The following is an 11274-nucleotide window of genomic DNA, read 5'->3' as shown; positions in this document are numbered from 1 at the left end:
CCTGAACTGGGCTGGAAGAACTTTCTGGCAGGAAGCAATGGAAGAATGATAACTATTTTGCTTCTAAAAACCTTTGAGTTGTTCCTCCTAAGTAAGGCCAGATGATGTGTAAGACAGTCAACTATTTTAGTACTGTCATGGAACTGGGCAAGAAGTTACTGAAATACTGATTTGTTTTGACAGAAGCACCGTAAGTTAGCTCCAGACAATTACCTCTGGAACTTCCCAAAAGATAGACTTCAACAATGGCAAATTTTCCATACATAAGCAAAGTCCCAGAGAAGGTGACTGTTACTTGTATAACATCGCCAGTTTCAGGGATGCACAATGGCTGCTGGAGACAGGCTTTCACAAGCCATTTTTATATCCAGATACTCATTGTAAGGAGGAGACTTGTTTTGAAAATGTGCTGTGAGGGAAACATTCCAAAGACCGGATGCTTGTCCTCTAGAACATCTTTGATTTCTGGTGATGCTTCAGCTAGTTCTGATAGTGGAGATTTCTATCCTCCATCAAATTTCAGTGAAAGCAACAGAACTTTTGCGTGCATATCTGATTGGAGACAGGTTGGCTGTATTTTAAGTTTCTGTTCTAGTGCAAACCTCTTCCTTTGAAGTAAAAATGAAACGAATATGAAAATCAGCTACTAGATCTATGTTACTGTTGATGGTTTTCACCTTGCCTATTTTGTAGTGATGTAACATACCATTTAAATGCAGGAAGTAAAATGCAAGGCTTTTGTTCCTGAAAATAGGAATTCAATGCTGTTTTGCTATCATATTTTCCTAGTTTTGGTAAAGAAAAAGAAAATCTGACAGCTTTTGGACTAGGTCATCTGACAATTCGGACTAGCACAGCTTCTTTAAAGAAAATACTGTTCATTGTTTTTACTTCTTTTTGCGGGGGGGTTGGGAAATATATATATATATATCAGTCCCTCCTTTTGCCAAAAAAGAACAAGAAATCATAAAATATATTGACCCTTTCAGATGGGTCAAGAAGCACCTTTTAATTGCTTAAACATGAGCCTGAACGTACCCATTTCTTTTAAACTCTGGCAGAAGTTGTCTATAAATGCAAAAGGTGCATTTACACAATTAGGCAGCTGGTTAAATGGGACTGGTTGTCTGTTGCCGTACTTACAAGTTTTCTGTTAATCTCCTACTCCCCGAATTGCTTGCCATGTGTGATATTACTGCCATCTCTGTCATTACTGTCTAGACTGCCTGCGTTTCAAATTCGGTATTCACGCGAAATGCTACGATGGCTTCCACCAGCAGATGTCTCTCAGGCTGTGCATGTGTGCTCAGACAGTAAGGAAACTGAGCAGCTACGAACCCTGTTACAATTCCAGGATGTGACATACGGAAATCTTAATGAACGTGCTTCAGCAGCACAACTGCTGCATATAAAAAGTATTAGGGCAAAGCCTATTGCAATGCCTCTCATGCTTTTGACACTGTGTCTTTAATGCCTTTCACTGTTTAGCGTAAGGGTTCCCTTTCTCCATGACTAGCCATCACCACTGGTTTGCAACATCCTCCACAATTGCTTGTGGCCAGACAAGTTAAAAAGCTAAACCAAGCTCTCTGCTTCTGTTTTCAGAGCTGACAGGGATACCTCAGTGTTGCTCAAAGTACATTGCTTTTATCAGTATTACTGCCCACTGGCCAGACAAGGCTGGAAATGCCTAGACTAATACATTTATTTTCAGGGCCATGGGAATGCTGTAGGAAGACCCCATATGGTGGCTGAAAATAACAATAAGGCAGAACAGATGAGAATCCAGAAACAGTCCAGACAGTAGGGCTTTTTCTGATGTATTTTCAAAGACGAAAGTTAAAAGACATCATCAAGGATATGTGTGCAGAGAGCACAGCGATGCAGAGCTCACAAGGGTAAACACTCTGCTCCAACAAGGAACCAAGTTGCAGACTCTTCCTCTCCTTGAGCATCAGGATACTGGGAATACCAAGACTGCAGAGACAAGAGTGGAGAATGCCCCCCTAACTGAACAGAGCGGCTAAGTGGTGTACTCCATCACCTCAAGCTCAGCCTCTCCCCGACACAGGTCTTAGGCAGCTCAGAGGGCATGTGTACCATCTCTCGTGCTTCTCAGCAAGATCCACGCGTTGGCAATTGTGAGGTAAGCACTCAAAGACAACTATTTGTCACCGCAGGTGGAGTATTACTCCATGGATAACACTCCCCACATTCTAATCCATGCTGTCCTAATTAAGGACTACAAATGTATCTGTGCTAGTGTAATACTTTCCATGCTGGGTAATTGACTACTTGGTCTCTTTCATCAGAGTCTTAGCCAAGACACACAAAACCTGTACACTTCTGTTCCACACACTGATCTTCAGGTTCACATTTGTCTCAGTTAACATCAAGATGACACCTCCCTTCTTAAATCAACATGTGTGTTTACAGGTGCATGGCTTTACTTTCACATTTCTTTTGTACCTCTCTCCCATATTTTGCAGTGTAGAGCTACTGAATGCCACCAAACAATGTCCTATGTTGTTAGAAAAATAATTTCATTCTCTTTAAAAATAATTACAATATTGTTACATTTTAATGTGAATGTCAAAGGAGATAAAGGAAAATAATCATGACAAGGTGGAAAGAACAGTTTAATTTAGCAGGCAATTAAAAGTCTAGCAGTCATAGTGTGGACAAAGGGCTGATGTAGCTTAACAGGCTACAGCTCATCAGTTGAAATACACTTAACTAGGCAAACTGCAAATTCAGAATAGGTTAGTTTAATCTATTTTTGGTTAAATACCATTTTAAACAGAAACAATAAGCAGAGAAAAAGGGTAAAATGAGAACAGTTGTATGTGTTGATGGAAGTAGCATGGCTTTATTACCAGCAGAGAAAAATGCCCGTTCTATAGAAAGAGGAAGAACTTTCTGAAGGACACTTAGGCATCCAGCTTTGGTCCATGCCATTGGGAACTGTGGATGTCATTTCCCACTGTGCTTCTTCCCTCTTCAGATCCCTATGAGCAGCAAGATGTTCACAGTAAAGTGGAGCCAGGAATCGCTACAGCAAAGCCTATTCTCCAGCTGGATCCTCAGCACATCCATATGGGCTTGTAAACACATGTTGGAAAAGCCCTAAATAGAGTGCTTACAAAACAGAATGCAGCCACTCAAAGAAGATTTCGTAGCTGAGGAAACAGACTAAAATGTGCCCAAACATGCATGTGTAGAGGAGACTGTAATGGCTCCAGAGAACTGTCCTTCATGTTTTTGCCATGGGAATGCCATCACAGTTGGAGAAACCAAAGGAGATTTTAACTCAAGTGTTGCCATGGTTTATCTGTAATTCCTTTGGCAGAGAGCTTTGGAAATAACAGCAAAATTGTCTATGTCAGGCTCTCCAGACAATTCAACAACAGCATGCAGGCTATTGCACAGGTTACACTGAAGGTGCCTGACCCACCAATTTCATGCTGAATGGTCCTGCATCTGTTGGCTGTACAAAAGACCATACTTTTGAGTGAAAAAAAGCACACTGACCAGCAAAACTGCTGCGCACCCACTAACCATTCATAATAATATGAGGCAAAATAACATCAGGCAAATAAAGGAGAGGTTCGTAACACTCTTAGAATCATTTAGGTTGGAAAAGACCTTTAAGACCAGTGAGTCCAACTGTATAGTCCAAACTAGGACCAGATTCGATGTACATAAGATAAATATAGTAAGAGGTGAGGTTATCCAACTAGACCCAGAGAGCCATAGAGGGTGATCCATGGCTTTTCACCATTCATATCCAGGCCAACCTTCACATTCAGATAATGCTAAACACAGCTCCCAAACCTGACTCCCTGGGAAGATGGTTCCCAGATTTTGTAGCTGTCTGTACAAGTCACAGTCCTGACAGCCATCAGTTAATACCTTTGAATGGGGCTCCACAGACTAAAGAATAAGAAAACTCACCTTACTCTGCTGCAGATGTTCCTTCTGGTTGCTGAGGTTTCACTACCAAGAAAGGAGCTTAGCGCTGCATCCATGCCAGTTTCAACACTTTTCCCATTTTGCTTTGTCTTTCAAGAGCGCTTATGTTTCCATAACATCAACCACAAGGCAGGTAAACAAATGCTTTTCCCCCTTGCTTGGGATGCTCTGTTCTTTTAAGAAGAGAAGTAGAATGCAGGAGTTCATGCAAGACAAAGTAATCAATACTCTCTCACTACTAATAGTACTCTGTGATAGGCCTAAACAGGTGCTTTTAGCACCAGCTCTAAAGTGTAAGGAGCTCAGGATCTAGGAGGGTTCACTGAGAGGGTTTTAAACTACGTTGGAAGAGGGAGGGAAGTAAAACCAGGCATGCTAGGAATGAGCCAGCGGGTGGTGTGCCAGCATTGGAGGCCAGCTCAGCAGAGCAACTTACACGCATTTATGCCGTTCCTGGAAGTGTTCAAAAACCATGTAGACGAGTTGGCATGAGTTGGCACTCAATGGTTTAGTGACATAGTTTAGTGGTGAACTTGCAGTCCTGGGGTAAAGGTTGACTTGGTGATTTTAAAGGTTTTTTCCAACCTTGCTGACACTAGGATTCTATGAAGGGAAAAGAAACAGGACATTCTTCTTTTGTTGAGTTTTGGGGTTTTTTTTTCAGCCTGCAGCTTTTTGAGGCCCTCCAACATGACAGCAATGGTTATTTTAATGGGGCTTACATCAGAAAATTAAAAAAACAACTCTTTTATGACCAGAGTCTTGAATAAAACCCTTACCTGCAACCTAAACAATCCCAGCAAGTCATCTGTAGTATTACCACATGACCACCTGAAAAGGTAAGAATGTTTCTCCCCGCTACCTAAGATTTCAGAATGCCATATTATCGCAGGTGATTTCCAGCTCCAGTATGATGATTCTTTCCAAATTGTATTCAGCTTGTAAAAAAAAAAAAATAAAAAAGGATGGCTGCACTTTACACAGAGACGAGATATTTGCTGAAAATTTTCATTAACTTCAAAGTCCGCTTTCTGAATGGCAGCTTCCAAAAAAAATTTTCTGTCAATACCTAAGCGAACAGATAGCATGCAAGTGAGGAAATCACTTATTCCCAAAACCTATTCAGTTTATTTAACATTTTTACCATTTTCTCTGACATCAGTATTCCATATATAGTAGTACTTCTGATTAAAGAGGGAAATAATTTTCACGAAACAAAATAGATTTTTTAGAGAAAAATAGCTTTATTGGCTTTCTTTGCTAGCCAGAGTTAAAAACAATTTCCACCAGTGTAGTTTTCTTGCAAAAATATGTTTCCTATCAGTCAAACCCATTTTCAGCTTGAAAAAAGCCCTCAACAAAAGAAGTGTGCTCAGTGCTAACAGTAATAATTCATGCATCTAGAATACTCTTTCACCTGGGCTCCTGAAAGCATTCGACAAATAACAGAATGAACTGCAGAGAAGCAAAAGAATTACTTCTGGTTTGTAAGAGGAAACACTAAAAAACCAAGGGCTCGCTTTTCAAAAGCAAATATAAACATTAATAATGCAATACAGGATCAGACAATGGTCTCTCTAGCCCAGCAGCCTTTTGTTTGCCTAGTAGGGGAGACACTGTGTCATGGAAGGTGGATTATCTAGGGCGAAGCCAATCCTTCGCTCTCCAGACGTGCTGATCCCTATAACTTCCCAGATGCTGATATCTGTATTTTTCCAGGGACCTCAGCTGCATGACTTTTGGTAGGAAGAGACTGTCTGCACCTTTCCTTGCTAACAGGGTCTGCCAAGAGTAGGTGCCAGAAGTAAATGACCAGAGAATATCTGAAAATAGGTCAGACACATACACTATATAATGTACCCATAATACTCTTCCACCATCTGACAAAACACTATGAGGCCTACCTGACTCAGAACTGTTATCTAATTGCTTTCCATTTCTAGCATTTCTGCCTGAGGCAATGAGTTCCACAGCTTAATCATATATTGTGCAACTTAAGTAGCAGTTCTTTCTTGGTTCACACAGGGTCTGTTACCTACCGGTTTCACTTGAAGTTGTTGTTTTATGCGAAAATCATTCCATGGGCATCAGGTTCAGTTTTGATTTTACAGACCTTTGTGACAGTCAGTGTTCTCCTCTCTCTTCCATAGCAATCTTGATTTTTATTATTATATTTATTATTATTTTTGTAAGCTTTCTTGCTCTTTCACTGTAAATAAGATCTAGTATCCGCACCAGTCTGATGGCCCTGGAGCAGCAAATGGAAGCTCCCTATTGCCCACACTAGAGATGTTTAAATTCTGTGTTGCCTAATGTGACTATCTCAGAGTACCAAGAAGCAAAGATGCATTTTACTGGGAGTATCTTGTTCAACACCCTAATTTATTCTTTTCTGACGTTAATGAACTGTTCAGACATAATCCCACTCTTCACATCTTTTCAGCCTGCTTAAAAAAAGAAATAATAAAAAAATCAGCACTGTTTAGAGATCTCAGAAGCACATCTCATTAATAACTGAAATGCCTGATCGCATTCTTGTAGTTCATACTTTAAACACATCCCTAGGGGTCTGACACAGCTTGACCTTCTTAATCATTGCTTTTCCTTACAGCATTGATGCTTTAATTTCATAGACATCCATATAGACTAGCTACAGACTCAGAAACGCAGCATGACACCTCTAAGGTCAGCAACAATAAGGCTGTTCTAGTGTTAAAACCATACTCCTAGTTCATTTCTGGCAGCAGTCTGGGTTTCCTCTTGCTGTAGTAATAGCACACTGTATAGCACTTCCAGGAACTACTTCGCTTTGTCCTGACTCTTTCTGTGTTTGCTTCAGCTTGGTCTGAATCTCATTAGCTGTGTCATCTGTCCAGTTTGCATTTGAGGACAAGAACACATACGTAACAATGCACGATTTAAAACTTGTTTAAAACTTGTCCATATACAGTGACTTCTCTCAAAAGCAATGCATGTATTTTGTTTTCTGAAACTTCTCTGCTTTTCTTAAGTATATCCTTTTAGCATGGATTTTATTTTTTTTTTTTTTTTTAGGTTTTGGTAAACTCTTAAGCATTTGGCATCTATATCTTCTTACTTAATAGATACCAGCATTGCAGTACTTTTTTAAAGACTTTGTGTTTCAGCTTTTTCTAAACTCAGTTTTGTTCCAGTTCCTGCCAACCTTACTCACATAAAGCTTCAGTCTGAAATAAGCAGGACATTTAGGTAAAGATAAGTGAATGAAAAAAATCATCAACAAATTTAATTTCTAGGGACCTACTGAATTGGCAAGACAGTTCTAAACCAAAGTCAGCTACAAGACATCTGGATTACACTTGGGAGAGATGGATTCAGAAGAATCCAGCCTGGTCCTGAACATTTTAATCCGGAAAGTCCAGTATGAAAATAAAGCATATGTGTACTAGTTACAGGAGAGGATACCCAAATTATCAGAATGTAAATCTTCAACATGTAACATTGCTTCAAACTCAGATTCAAGTCTGATGATAAGGTCACCAGCTCTTCTTTGCATAATATCAGACTCTGATGGCTAAAATAATTTTAAAATCCACAAATCCCATAGAAAAGGATATTGTTAAAAGGGCAATTAAAAGAAGCATGTCTTCCTGACATGCTTGCTGGTTCTCAGTGCTACTGGTGGGGTCTGCTGTGAGCTAAACATATCTCGTAAGGTACCTCTCGTTTTCAGCTTTAATACTGAATTAAAGGGGCCTAAAAATATATTGGATAATTGGACTGAAGCCAAAGAACATGCCCCAGTTAATACAAACACAGCTGCTCAGAAGGATGGGTCTCTCTCTCCTGCTCCATACTTTCCCTTGGCTCAACTTCAAAATATCAAGTAAAGCGTTAAGCCCCTGTCCCGCCATTTTAAGCTTTCATGAGCTAGAAAGCAAACAACATAGAAAAATCACCTCCTTTGCAGGACAAGAGCTCATTTTGGGATAGTCAGAGGCAAGCTTTGCTGCATGATGAGTGACTACTAAGTAAAGATAGCAAAGTTTTCATACAAACAACATTTGAATGACAGAAGTCACTCATTTGAGAGAAGTTGTCATGAAACTATACTCTTTCCAATACAAAACTTGTTCCTTCACCTTGGATTTTTCAGCCTGCTGTGACAGGAGAAGAACCATATAAATTCACATCTTCAACTTGCTAAGCATTACCATTCTTGTTAAGTGTCTTAAAGGTATACTCAAATTCCACTGAGAAACTCCAAAATACTTCCATATAATTCCATAAACATCCCAGGACCCAGGTGCCTGTACTTTTCAGAAAACAGAACGCGTACCAAAGAGCTTTGGATCAAAAAAATCTTTCAGGGATTTTATTCCAAATTCATCCCAAAAAGCCCAACTGAAAAAAAGACTGTCTAATCCAGCCTTCATATTCTACTGGTTGATAAGTTGTCTTCTCTTAAGGGAGAATAAAAGTCTGGTGAAACTAAAGGTGACTCTGATTGAAGTGACTATCGTAAGGAACAAGTTTTACATGATTTACCACGGAAAGGCATGCCAGAAAGCTTGTTAAACTTTCAGACAAAGACAGATGCAAAGACGGTACAGCAGACGCATGTTTCTTGCTTTTAGCATCCTTTCATAAAAGCTACGTGACACTGGCACTATCACCTTCCAGGGTCAGTAAGGCTGTCTCCACCACCTTGACAACATGAAGAAACTTCATTTCATAGAATCAAAGTATCTTAGAGTAGTTTGGGTTGGAAGGGACGTAAAAGGTCATCTAGTTCAACCCCTCTGAAACAAGCAGGGGCATCTTCAACTAGAACAGGTTGCTCAGAGCCCCATCCAATCTGACCTTGAATGTTTCCAGGGAAGGCGCATATACCACCTCGTTGGGCAACTTGTTCCAGTCTTTCACCACCCTTTTCCTAAAAAAATTCTTCCTTATATTCCTCTCATCTAAGTCTACCTTCTTCTAGTTTAAAACCATTACCTTTACAATAAAGTCTCTCTCCAGCTTTCTTGTAAGCCCCCTTTACATATTGAAAGAAAGAAAAACATGTGGTCTCACGTGAGCCTTCTCTTCTCCAGACTGAACAAGCACAACTCTCTCAGCCTGTCTCCACAGCAGAAGTGCTCCAGCCCTCTGATAATTTTTGTGACCCTCCTCTGGACTAGCTCCAACACCTCCATGTCTTTCCTGTGCTGAGGACTCCAGAGCTGGATGCAGTACTGCAGGTAGGGTCTCATCAGAGCAGAGGGGTAGCATTACCTCCCTCAACCTGCTGGCCACGCTCCTTTGGGTGCAGCCCAGCATACAGGTGGCTTTCTGGGCTGCAAGCGCACATTGCCTGCTCATGTCCACCTTTTCATCCACCAGCACCCCGAAGTCCTTCTCCACAGGGCAGAGGCCAATCCTCCCTCTCAATCCCTTTCTCCCCTGCCTGTATTGATACCAGGGACTGCCCTGACCCAGAAGACTTGCACTTGGCCTTGTTGAAACTCATGAGGTTAACATGGGGCAACTTCTCAAACTTGTTCAGGTCCCTCTGATGGCATCCCTTCTCTCAGATGTGTCACACCACTTAGCTTGGTGTTGTCTGCAAATTTGCTGAGAATGCCCTCTATGCCATTAAGTCACTGATTAAGATATTAAACAGCGCTGGTCCCAGTACACAACATGGACCCCTGAGGGACACCACTCATCACTGATCTCCGACAACCAATTCTGTTCCTCCTTCACAGACGTTGTTGGACATACACATGCACTAGTTGACCAAACTTGGTTGCAGCAGTTTTTATTTGGTATGGCATTTTATCATCATATTCTACTTGCTGATTGTAGATAAATCCCACTTGCACATCAGTGTACAATTGGCTGTTCTTGCCTGAGAATATTAATGTATTTCTCTCTCAGTGTTCATATCGCTATCTGTTCCTTGCTGGACATTTTAGCACATTTCACAAAAGGCATTTGACTGCTTAACAGGGCAGTGTCACCAGAACAAATGCAAATTACTATTTACAACACATTTTTGATTCTCATCTTAGTGTCAAATGCTTCTTCTCTGTTGCTACTCTTTGTAAGACTTCACTTAGACCTTAGAAATGAGGTTTCACCTTATAAATTAAGAGTATGCATTCCAAGTCAAGCTAACATTCACTGTGTAGATTGTTCAAAGATGTTAGATTTCAGCACGGCCCTTATATTGAGCAAATTTAGATTCCTACAGAAAACAGATGCTTGGAATTCTTGAACAACTGTGTCTTGTGTAATAAAACACTGAAGAATCAAGCTGGAAATGAAGGCATTGTCTGTATGATATCCTCCTGCCTCCACTTACTTCAAATAAAATGAAATTGAGACAATAAAGAAGAGCAAAGCAAATGCATTTATCATCTGTTCATTAATCACTTCTTAAGGTATTTCTTTTTACAGAAATTTGGCATACTTAATGGAAATGAAGACCCAGAACAGCAACTGGATTAATTACAAATAGGCCCTTCCAGCCTGAGATCTGAGCTGATAAAACAACTCCTTTAACCCTTAGTTTATATTAGCACAAGAGCAAGTTTGCCAATGACGCCAAGCTCTGTGGTTCGGTTGATATGCTGGAGGGAAGGGATGCCATCCAGAGGGACCTCGACGCGCTTGTGAAGTGGGCTGATGCCAACCTTATCAAGTTCAAGCACGACAAGTGCAAGGTCCTACACCTGGGTTGAAGCAATCCCAGGCACAGCTACAGGCTGGGCAAAGAAGAGATTCAGAGTGGCCCTGCGGAGAAGGACTTGGGGGTGTTGGCCTATGAGAAAATGAACATGAGCCGGCTTCAGTGTGCGCTCGCAGCCCAGAAAGCCAACCGTATCCTGGGCTGCATCAAAAGCAGCGTGACCAGCAGGTCGAAGGAGGTGATCCTGCCCCTCTACTCTGCTCTTGTGAGACCTCACCTGGAGTATTGTGTGCAGTTCTTGTGTCCTCAACACAAAAAGGACATGGAACTGTTGGAACAAGTCCAGAGGAGGGCCACGAGGATGATCAGGGGACTGGAGCACCTCCCGTATGAAGACAGGCTGAGAAAGTTGGGGCTGTTCGGCCTGGAGAAGAGAAGGCTGCGTGGGGACCTCATAGCAGCCTTTCAGTACCTGAAGGGGGCCTATAGGGATGCTGGGGAGGGACTCTTCGTCAGGGACTGTAGTGACAGGACAACGGGTAACGTGTTAAAACTTAAACAGGGGAAGTTTAGATTGCATATAAGGAAAAAAATTCTTTCCTGTTAGGGTAGTGAGGCACTGGAATGGGTTGCCCAGGGAGGTT

The sequence above is a fragment of the Lathamus discolor genome, chromosome Z (genome assembly GCF_037157495.1).
Source record: "Lathamus discolor isolate bLatDis1 chromosome Z, bLatDis1.hap1, whole genome shotgun sequence".
Taxonomy (NCBI): domain Eukaryota; kingdom Metazoa; phylum Chordata; class Aves; order Psittaciformes; family Psittacidae; genus Lathamus; species Lathamus discolor.
Note: the sequence above shows the minus strand (reverse complement) of the source record.